The sequence below is a fragment of the Triticum dicoccoides genome, chromosome 1A (assembly GCF_002162155.2).
Source record: "Triticum dicoccoides isolate Atlit2015 ecotype Zavitan chromosome 1A, WEW_v2.0, whole genome shotgun sequence".
NCBI lineage: Eukaryota > Viridiplantae > Streptophyta > Magnoliopsida > Poales > Poaceae > Triticum > Triticum dicoccoides.
This window is the reverse complement of record NC_041380.1, coordinates 382,735,321-382,743,847: the sequence shown is the minus strand read 5'-3', so window position 1 is coordinate 382,743,847 and position 8,527 is coordinate 382,735,321.

Sequence of the window (8,527 nt, the reverse complement as noted above, 5' to 3'; positions counted from 1 at the left end):
GGTGATCAGCCCATGAATCATCCTGAGCAATTGGCGTCAAAGGACGATCAATGCTGATGAGTTTGCTGTTCGTGAGAACGGGCGATGATACCATGTTGTGCTCGATCTGAGGAAGGACTTCATCATCTTCTGCATTGTCTTGGGGACCAATGTCTTCAGCTGCGGTGGGGTCGATAGCTGGAATGTCTTCAGCTTCAGGAGCCTCTGAGGAAGCAGGCTCATGAACTATTAACTGACTCTCTCGGTGTTCGGATGCAGGACGAGCAACTGAGATTGGCTCGACGACAAGGGGTTCTATGGGAGCAGCCCGACTTTCTTCTTTGTCTTCCTCTTCTTGGTCGGTGGAGCATCGTCACTGGTGTTCTTGGTCTTGCGCTTTCGGGCTTCGGCTTCAGCTGCCCTTGTTTTCTTGAATTCTGAAGCAGCTGTGGGGACCTTAGGCTTCGAGCCTGTCATATTGGCAGTGAAGACAATGCGAGGTTCTTCCTGCCTTGATGCTTCAGCTTGGGCCACAGCAGGCTTCTTCTTCTTCTTGGCAGCCATTCTGGGGTCGATGCCAGGGCGCCCCAGAGCCTTGCGCTTTTCTGCTTCATTGTGAGCTTGAACACTTTTCTCAGCAAAGTACTTCATTCTTTCTCTTGAACCTTTTGCTTCCTGGCGTTTCTGGTGGAACTGCTCCTTGAGCTCATGCAGCGTCTGCTTGAAGCTTTGAACATCAGCCACGCTGAGGTTTGCCATGTTCTTCTTGAACTGAGCTTTCGCATAATCAATCTTGTTCTTCAGTTCAACAATCTTCTGAGCCAGAGCCAGCTCAGTAGCAATGGCAATGTGGAAAGAGACACTGATGCCAATTGGAAGCTCAAGGTCATCGAGGTTGATGCTGGGGTTTTCAAACCACTCATCAATGAAGTTGTTCAAGATGTCCACATCGAAAAGGGGTAGATCATTGAAGATCTCCGCCTCGTCCTTGCTCTTTATCAACAGCTCAAGAGCGTCATCGCCAAGATCGTTGTCACTTGACAGATCAATGGCTTCATCTTCGTTCCTCAGAACGGCAGCTGGGGTTAGTGCTTGACCGGAAATCTAGATGGGCTTCTTCTTCTTCTCAGTCTTGGAGATGCGGGAGAGATCTTCAGACTGCACACTGGCTTCAGGAGGCGCAGTGGCCAGAGGCTTCGCACGCGAAGTTTTTGGTGCAGTGGAGGGCTTTGAAGCCTTTGGTTTCTTCTGCTTCTGAGGCTTCGGAGGAGCAGGCGCTTCATCAGAATCAGCGTCATCTACTGAGTGCTCCACGGCGTCCCCTTGAACCATGATGTGAGTGATGAGACCCTCGAGGTTGTAGAAGGGCCCAACAATATTGGGTTCAGCATCGCGTGTGCCATCAGCCCGAGGAGCAGATGGACCCGGGTTGAAGTCTAGACCAAGGTCCTTCTTGTTCTTCTTTGCAGACTCTTTGGCAAACTGGAAGTTGCGCTTGAAGAGATTGTCTTCACGACACCATACCAGACTGGATGGGTCGGCATTAGCAGGCTGAGGTCCACGGACCATGCAAGGGTAGAAGCCTTGAGCAATGGCTCCAGACTTGGACTTGGGTTGCAGACCTTTGTATACAATATCTCCCCAGGGGCCCTTGATGGCATTCTTTTCAGCATAATCGACAGTGACAAATTTGTACTTGAACCATTCCTCTGCCCAATGTCTTCGAATCCATTGGATTCGGTTCTTGCGTTCTGTTGGGGAACGTTGCAGAAAACAAAAATTTTCCTACGGTTTCACCAAGATCCATCTAGGAGTTCATCTAGCAACGAGTGATCGGATTGCATCTACATACCTTTGTAGATCACGCGTGGAAGCATTCAAAGAACGGGGATGAGGAAGGCGTACTCGATGTGATCCAAATCACCAGAGATCCTAGCGCCGAACGGACGGCACCTCCGCGTTCAACACACGTACGGTCAGCGTAACGTCTCCTTCTTCTTGATCCAGCAAGGGGGAAGGAGAGGTTGAGGAAGATGGCTCCAACAGTAGCACGACGGCGTGGTGGTGGTGGAGCTGCAGTACTCCGGCAGGGCTTCTCCAAGCACTATGGAGGAGGAGGATGTGTTGGAGAGGGAGAGGGAGGCACCAAAGGCAAAAGGTAAGAAGTCCTCCATCTCCCCCACTATATATAGGGGGGCCTAGGGGGGGCGCCGGCCCTAGGAGATCTAATCTCCTAGGGGGGCGGCGGCCAAGGGAGGAGTCCCTCCCCCCCAAGGCACCTAGGGGTGCCTTCCCCCGTTGGGACTCTTCCCTCCTTGAAACCCTAGGCGCATGGGCCTCTTGGGGCTGGTGCCCTTGGCCCATGTAGGCCAAGGCGCACCCCCTACAGCCCATGTGGCCCCCGGGGCAGGTGGCCCCACCCGGTGGACCCCCGGGACCCTTCCGGTGGTCCCGGTACAATACCGGTGACCCCGAAACTTGTCCCGATGCCCGAAATAGCACTTCCTATATATAATTCTTTACATCCGGACCATTCCGGAACTCCTCGTGACGTCCGGGATCTCATCCGGGACTCCGAACAACATTCGGGTTACTGCATATACATATCCCTACAACCCTAGCGTCACCGAACCTTAAGTGTGTAGACCCTACGGGTTCGGGAGACATGTAGACATGACCGAGATCGCTCTCCGGTCAATAACCAACAGCGGGATCTGGATACCCATGTTGGCTCCCACATGCTCCTCGATGATCTCATCAGATGAACCACGATGTCGAGGATTCAAGCAACCCCGTATACAATTCCCTTTGTCAATCGGTATGTTACTTGCCCGAGATCTGATCGTCGGTATCCCAAATACCTCGTTCAATCTCGTTACCGGCAAGTCACTTTACTCGTACCATAATGCATGATCCCGTGACCAGACACTTGGTCACTTTGAGCTCATTGTGATGATGCATTACCGAGTGGGCCCAGTGATACCTCTCCGTCATACGGAGTGAGAAATCCCAGTCTTGATCCGTGTCAACCCAACAGACACTTTTGGAGATACCCGTAGCATACCTTTATAGTCACCCAGTTACGTTGTGAAGTTTGGTATACCCAAAGCACTCCTACGGTATCCGGGAGTTACACGACCTCATGGTCTAAGGAAAAGATACTTGACATTGGAAAACTCTAGCAAACGAACTATACGATCTTGTGCTATGTTTAGGATTGGGTCTTGTCCATCACATCATTCTCCTAATGATGTGATCTCGTTATCAATGACATCCAATGTCCATAGCCAGGAAACCATGACTATCTGTTGATCAACGAGCTAGTCAACTAGAGGCTTACTAGGGACATGTTGGTGTCTATTATTCACACATGTATTACGATTTCCGGATAACACAATTATAGCATGAATAAAGACAATTATCATGAACAAGGAAATATAATAATAATGCTTTTATTATTGCCTCTAGGGCATATTTCCAACAGTCTCCCACTTGCACTAGAGTCAATAATCTAGTTACATTGTGATGAATCGAACACCCATGGAATTCTGGTGTTGATCATGTTTTGCTCTAGGGAGAGGTTTAGTCAACGGATCTGCTACATTCAGGTCCGTATGTACTTTACAAATATCTATGTCTCCATCTTGAACATTTTCACGAATGGAGTTGAAGCGACGCTTGATGTGCCTTGTCATCTTGTGAAACCTGGGCTCCTTGGCATGTGCAATAGCTCCAGTGTTGTCATAGAAGAGCTTGATCGGCCCCGACGCATTGGGTATGACTCCTAGGTCGGTGATGAACTCCTTCACCCAAATTGCTTCATGTGCTGCCTTCGAGGCTGCGATGTACTCCGCTTCACATGTAGATCCCTCCATGACGCTCTGCTTGCAACTACACCAGCTTACTGCCCCACCATTCAAAATATACACGTATCCGGTTTGTGACTTTGAGTCATCCAGATCTGTGTCAAAGCTAGCGTCGACGTAACCCTTTACGACGAGCTCTTCGTCACCTCCATAAACGAGAAACATTTCCTTAGTCCTTTTCAGGTACTTCAGGATATTCTTGACCGCTATCCAGTGTTCCTTGCCGAGATTACTTTGGTACCTTCCTACCAAACTTACGGCAAGGTTTACATCAGGTCTGGTACACAGCATGGCATACATAATAGAACCTATGGCTGAGGCATAGGGGATGACACTCATCTCTTCTATATCTTCTGCCGTGGTCGGACATTGAGATGAGCTCAATTTCACACCTTGCAACATAGGCAAGAACCCCTTCTTAGACTGGTCCATATTGAATTTCTTCAATATCTTATCAAGGTATGTGCTTTGTGAAAGACCTATGAGGCGTCTTGATCTATCTCTATAGATCTTGATGCCTAATATATATGCAGCTTCTCCAAGGTCCTTCATTGAAAAACTCTTATTCAAGTAGGCCTTAATGCTGTCCAAGAGTTCTATATCATTTCCCATCAAAAGTATGTCATCTACATATAATATGAGAAATGCTACAGAGCTCCCACTCACTTTCTTGTAAACACAGGCTTCTCCATAAGTCTGCGTAAACCCAAACGCTTTGATCATCTCATCAAAGTGAATGTTCCAACTCCGAGATGCTTGCACCAGCCCATAAATCGAGCGTTGGAGCTTGCATACCTTGTCAACATTCTTAGGATCGACAAAACCTTCCGGCTGCATCATATACAATTCTTCCTTAAGGAAACCATTAAGGAATGCCGTTTTGACGTCCATTTGCCATATCTCATAATCATAGAATGCGGCAATTGCTAACATGATTCGGACGGACTTTAGCTTCGCTACCGGTGAGAATGTCTCATCGTAGTCAACCCCTTGAACTTGTCGATAACCCTTAGCGACAAGCTGAGCTTTATAGATGGTCACATTACCATCCGCGTCTGTCTTCTTCTTAAAGATCCATTTATTTTCTATGACTCGCCGCTCAACGGGCAAGTCAGTCAAAGTCCATACTTCGTTTTCATACATGGATCCTATCTCGGATTTCATGGCTTCTAGCCATTTGTCGGAATCCGGGCCCGCCATCGCTTCTTCATAGTTCGAAGGTTCACCGTTGTCTAACAACATGATTTCCAAGACAGGGTTGCCACACCATTCTGGTGCGGAACGTGTCCTTGTGGACCTTCGAATTTCAGTAGGAGCTTGATCAGAAGTATCTTGATCATCATTAACTTCCTCTCTAGTCGGTGCAGGCACCTCAGGAACATTTTCTTGAGTTGCGCCCTTTTCCGGTTCAAGAGGTAATACTTCATCAAGTTCTACTTTCCTCCCACTTACTTCTTTCGAGAGAAACTCTTTCTCTAGAAAGGACCCATTCTTGGCAACAAAGATCTTGCCTTTGGATCTGAGGTAGAAGGTATACCCAATAGTTTCTTTAGGGTATCCTATGAAGACGCATTTTTCCGACTTGGGTTCGAGCTTTTCAGGTTGAAGTTTCTTGACATAAGCATCGCATCCCCAAACTTTTAGAAATGACAGCTTAGGTTTCTTCCCAAACCATAATTCATACGGTGTCATCTCAACGGATTTCGACGGAGCCCTATTTAAAGTGAATGCGGCAGTCTCTAAAGCATACCCCCAAAAAGATAGCGGTAAATCGGTAAGAGACATCATAGATCACACCATATCTAATAGAGTGCGATTACGACGTTCGGACACACCATTACGCTGAGGTGTTCCAGGCGGCGTGAGCTGTGAAACTATTCCACATTTTCTTAAGTGTGTGCCAAACTCATGACTCAAGTATTCTCCTCCACGATCTGATCGCAGGAACTTGATTTTCCTGTCATGTTGATTCTCAACCTCACTCTGAAATTCCTTGAACTTTTCAAAGGTTTCAGACTTGTGTTTCATTAAGTAGACATACCCATATCTACTCAAGTCATCAGTGAGGGTGAGAACATAACGATAGCCACCGCGAGCCTCAACACTCATTGGACCGCACACATCAGTATGTATGATTTCCAATAAGTTGGTTGCTCGCTCCATTGTTCCTGAGAACGGAGTCTTGGTCATTTTACCCATGAGGCATGGTTCGCACGTGTCAAATGATTCGTAATCAAGAGACTCTAAAAGTCCATCATCATGGAGCTTCTTCATGCGTTTGACACCTATGTGACCAAGGCGGCAGTGCCACAAGTATGTGGGACTATCATTATCAATCTTACATCTTTTGGTACTCACACTATGAACATGTGTAGCATTACGCTCGAGATTCATTAAGAATAAACCATTCACCATCGGAGCATGACCATAAAACATATCTCTCATATAAATAGAACAACAATTATTCTCGGATTTAAATGAGTAGCCATCTCGTATTAAACGAGATCCTGATACAATGTTCATGCTCAAACTTGGCACCAAATAACAATTATTGAGGTTCAAAACTAATCCCGTAGGTAAATGAAGAGGCAGCGTGCCGACGGCGATCACATCGACCTTGGAACCATTCCCGACGCGCATCGTCACCTCGTCCTTTGCCAGTCTCCGCTTATTCCGCAGCTCCTGCTTTGAGTTACAAATGTAAGCAACTGCACCGGTATCAAATACCCAGGAGCTACTACGAGTACTGGTAAGGTACACATCAATTACATGTATATCACATATACCTTTCGTTTTGCCGGCCTTCTTGTCCGCTAAGTATTTGGGGCAGTTCCGCTTCCAGTGACCACTCTCCTTGCAATAAAAGCACTCAGTCTCGGGCTTGGGTCCATTCTTTGGCTTCTTCCCGGCAGCTTGCTTGCGGGGAGCGGCAACTCCCTTGCCGTCCTTGTTGAAGGCTTTGTTACCCTTGCCTTTCTTGAACTTAGTGGTTTTATTCACCATCAACACTTGATGTTCCTTTTTGACTTCTACCTCTGCTGATTTCAGCATTGCAAATACTTCAGGAATGGTCTTTTCCATCCCCTTCATATTGAAGTTCATCACAAAGCTCTTGTAGCTCGGTGGAAGTGACTGAAGGATTCTGTCAATGACCGCGTCATCCGGGAGATTAACTCCCAGCTGAGATAAGTGATTATGCAACCCAGACATAGTGAGTATGTGCTCACTGACAGAACTGTTTTCCTCCATCTTACAGCTGAAGAACTTGTCGGAGACTTGATATCTCTCGACCCGGGCATGAGCTTGGAAAACCATTTTCAGCTCTTCGAACATCTCATATGCTCCGTGTCTCTCAAAACACTTTTGGAGCCCTGGCTCTAAGCTGTAAAGCATGCCGCACTGAATGAGGGAGTAGTCATCGGTACGTGCCTGCCAAGCGTTCATAATGTCTTGTTCTGCAGGGAGAACAGGTGCGTCACCTAGCGGTGCTTGTAGGACATAATCTTTCTTGGCAGCTATGAGGATGATCCTCAGGTTCCGGACCCAGTCCGTGTAGTTGCTGCCATCATCTTTCAGCTTGGTTTTCTCTAGGAACGCGTTGAAGTTGAGGACTACGTTGGCCATTTGATCTACAAGACATATTGTAAAATATTTAGACTAAGTTCATGATAATTAAGTTCATCTAATCAAATTATTCAATGAACTCCCACTTAGATAGACATCCCTCCTGTAATCTAAGTATAACATGATCCGAGTTAACTAGGCCGTGTCCGATCATCACGTGAGACGGACTAGTCAACATCGGTGAACATCTTCATGTTGATCGTATCTTCTATACGACTCATGCTCAACCTTTCGGTCTTCTGTGTTCCAAGGCCATGTCTGTACATGCTAGGCTCGTCAAGTCAACCTAAATGTTTGCATGTGTAAATCTGTCTTACACCCATTGTATGTGAACGTTAGAATCTATCACACCCGATCATCACGTGGTGCTTCGAAACAACGAACTGTCGCAATGGTGCACAGTTAGGGGGAACACTTTCTTGAAATTATTATGAGGGATCATCTTATTTACTACCGTCGTTCTAAGTAAACAAGATGCAAAAACATGATAAACATCACATGCAATCAAATAATAATAGTGACATGATATGGCCAATATCACATAGCTCCTTTGATCTCCATCTTGGGGCTCCATGATCATCTTGTCACCGGCATGACACCATGATCTCCATCATCATGATCTCCATCATCGTGTCTCCATGAAGTTGCTCGCCAACTATTACTTCTACTACTATGGCTAACGCATTTAGCAATAAAGTAAAGTAATTTACATGGCGTTTCTCAATGACACGCAGGTCATACAAAAATAAAGACAACTCCTATGGCTCCTGCCGGTTGTCATACTCATCGACATGCAAGTCATGATTCCTATTACAATAGCATGAACATCTCATACATCACATATATATATCATTCATCATTCATCACAACTTTGGCCATATCATATCACAAAGCACTTGCTCCAAAAACAAGTTAAACGTCCTCTAATTGTTGTTGCATGTTTTACGTGGCTGAAGTAGGGTTCTAGCAAGAACGTTTTCTTACCTACGTGAAAGCCACAACGTGATTTGTCAACTTCTATTTACCCTTCATAAGGACCCTTTTCATCGAATCCGCTC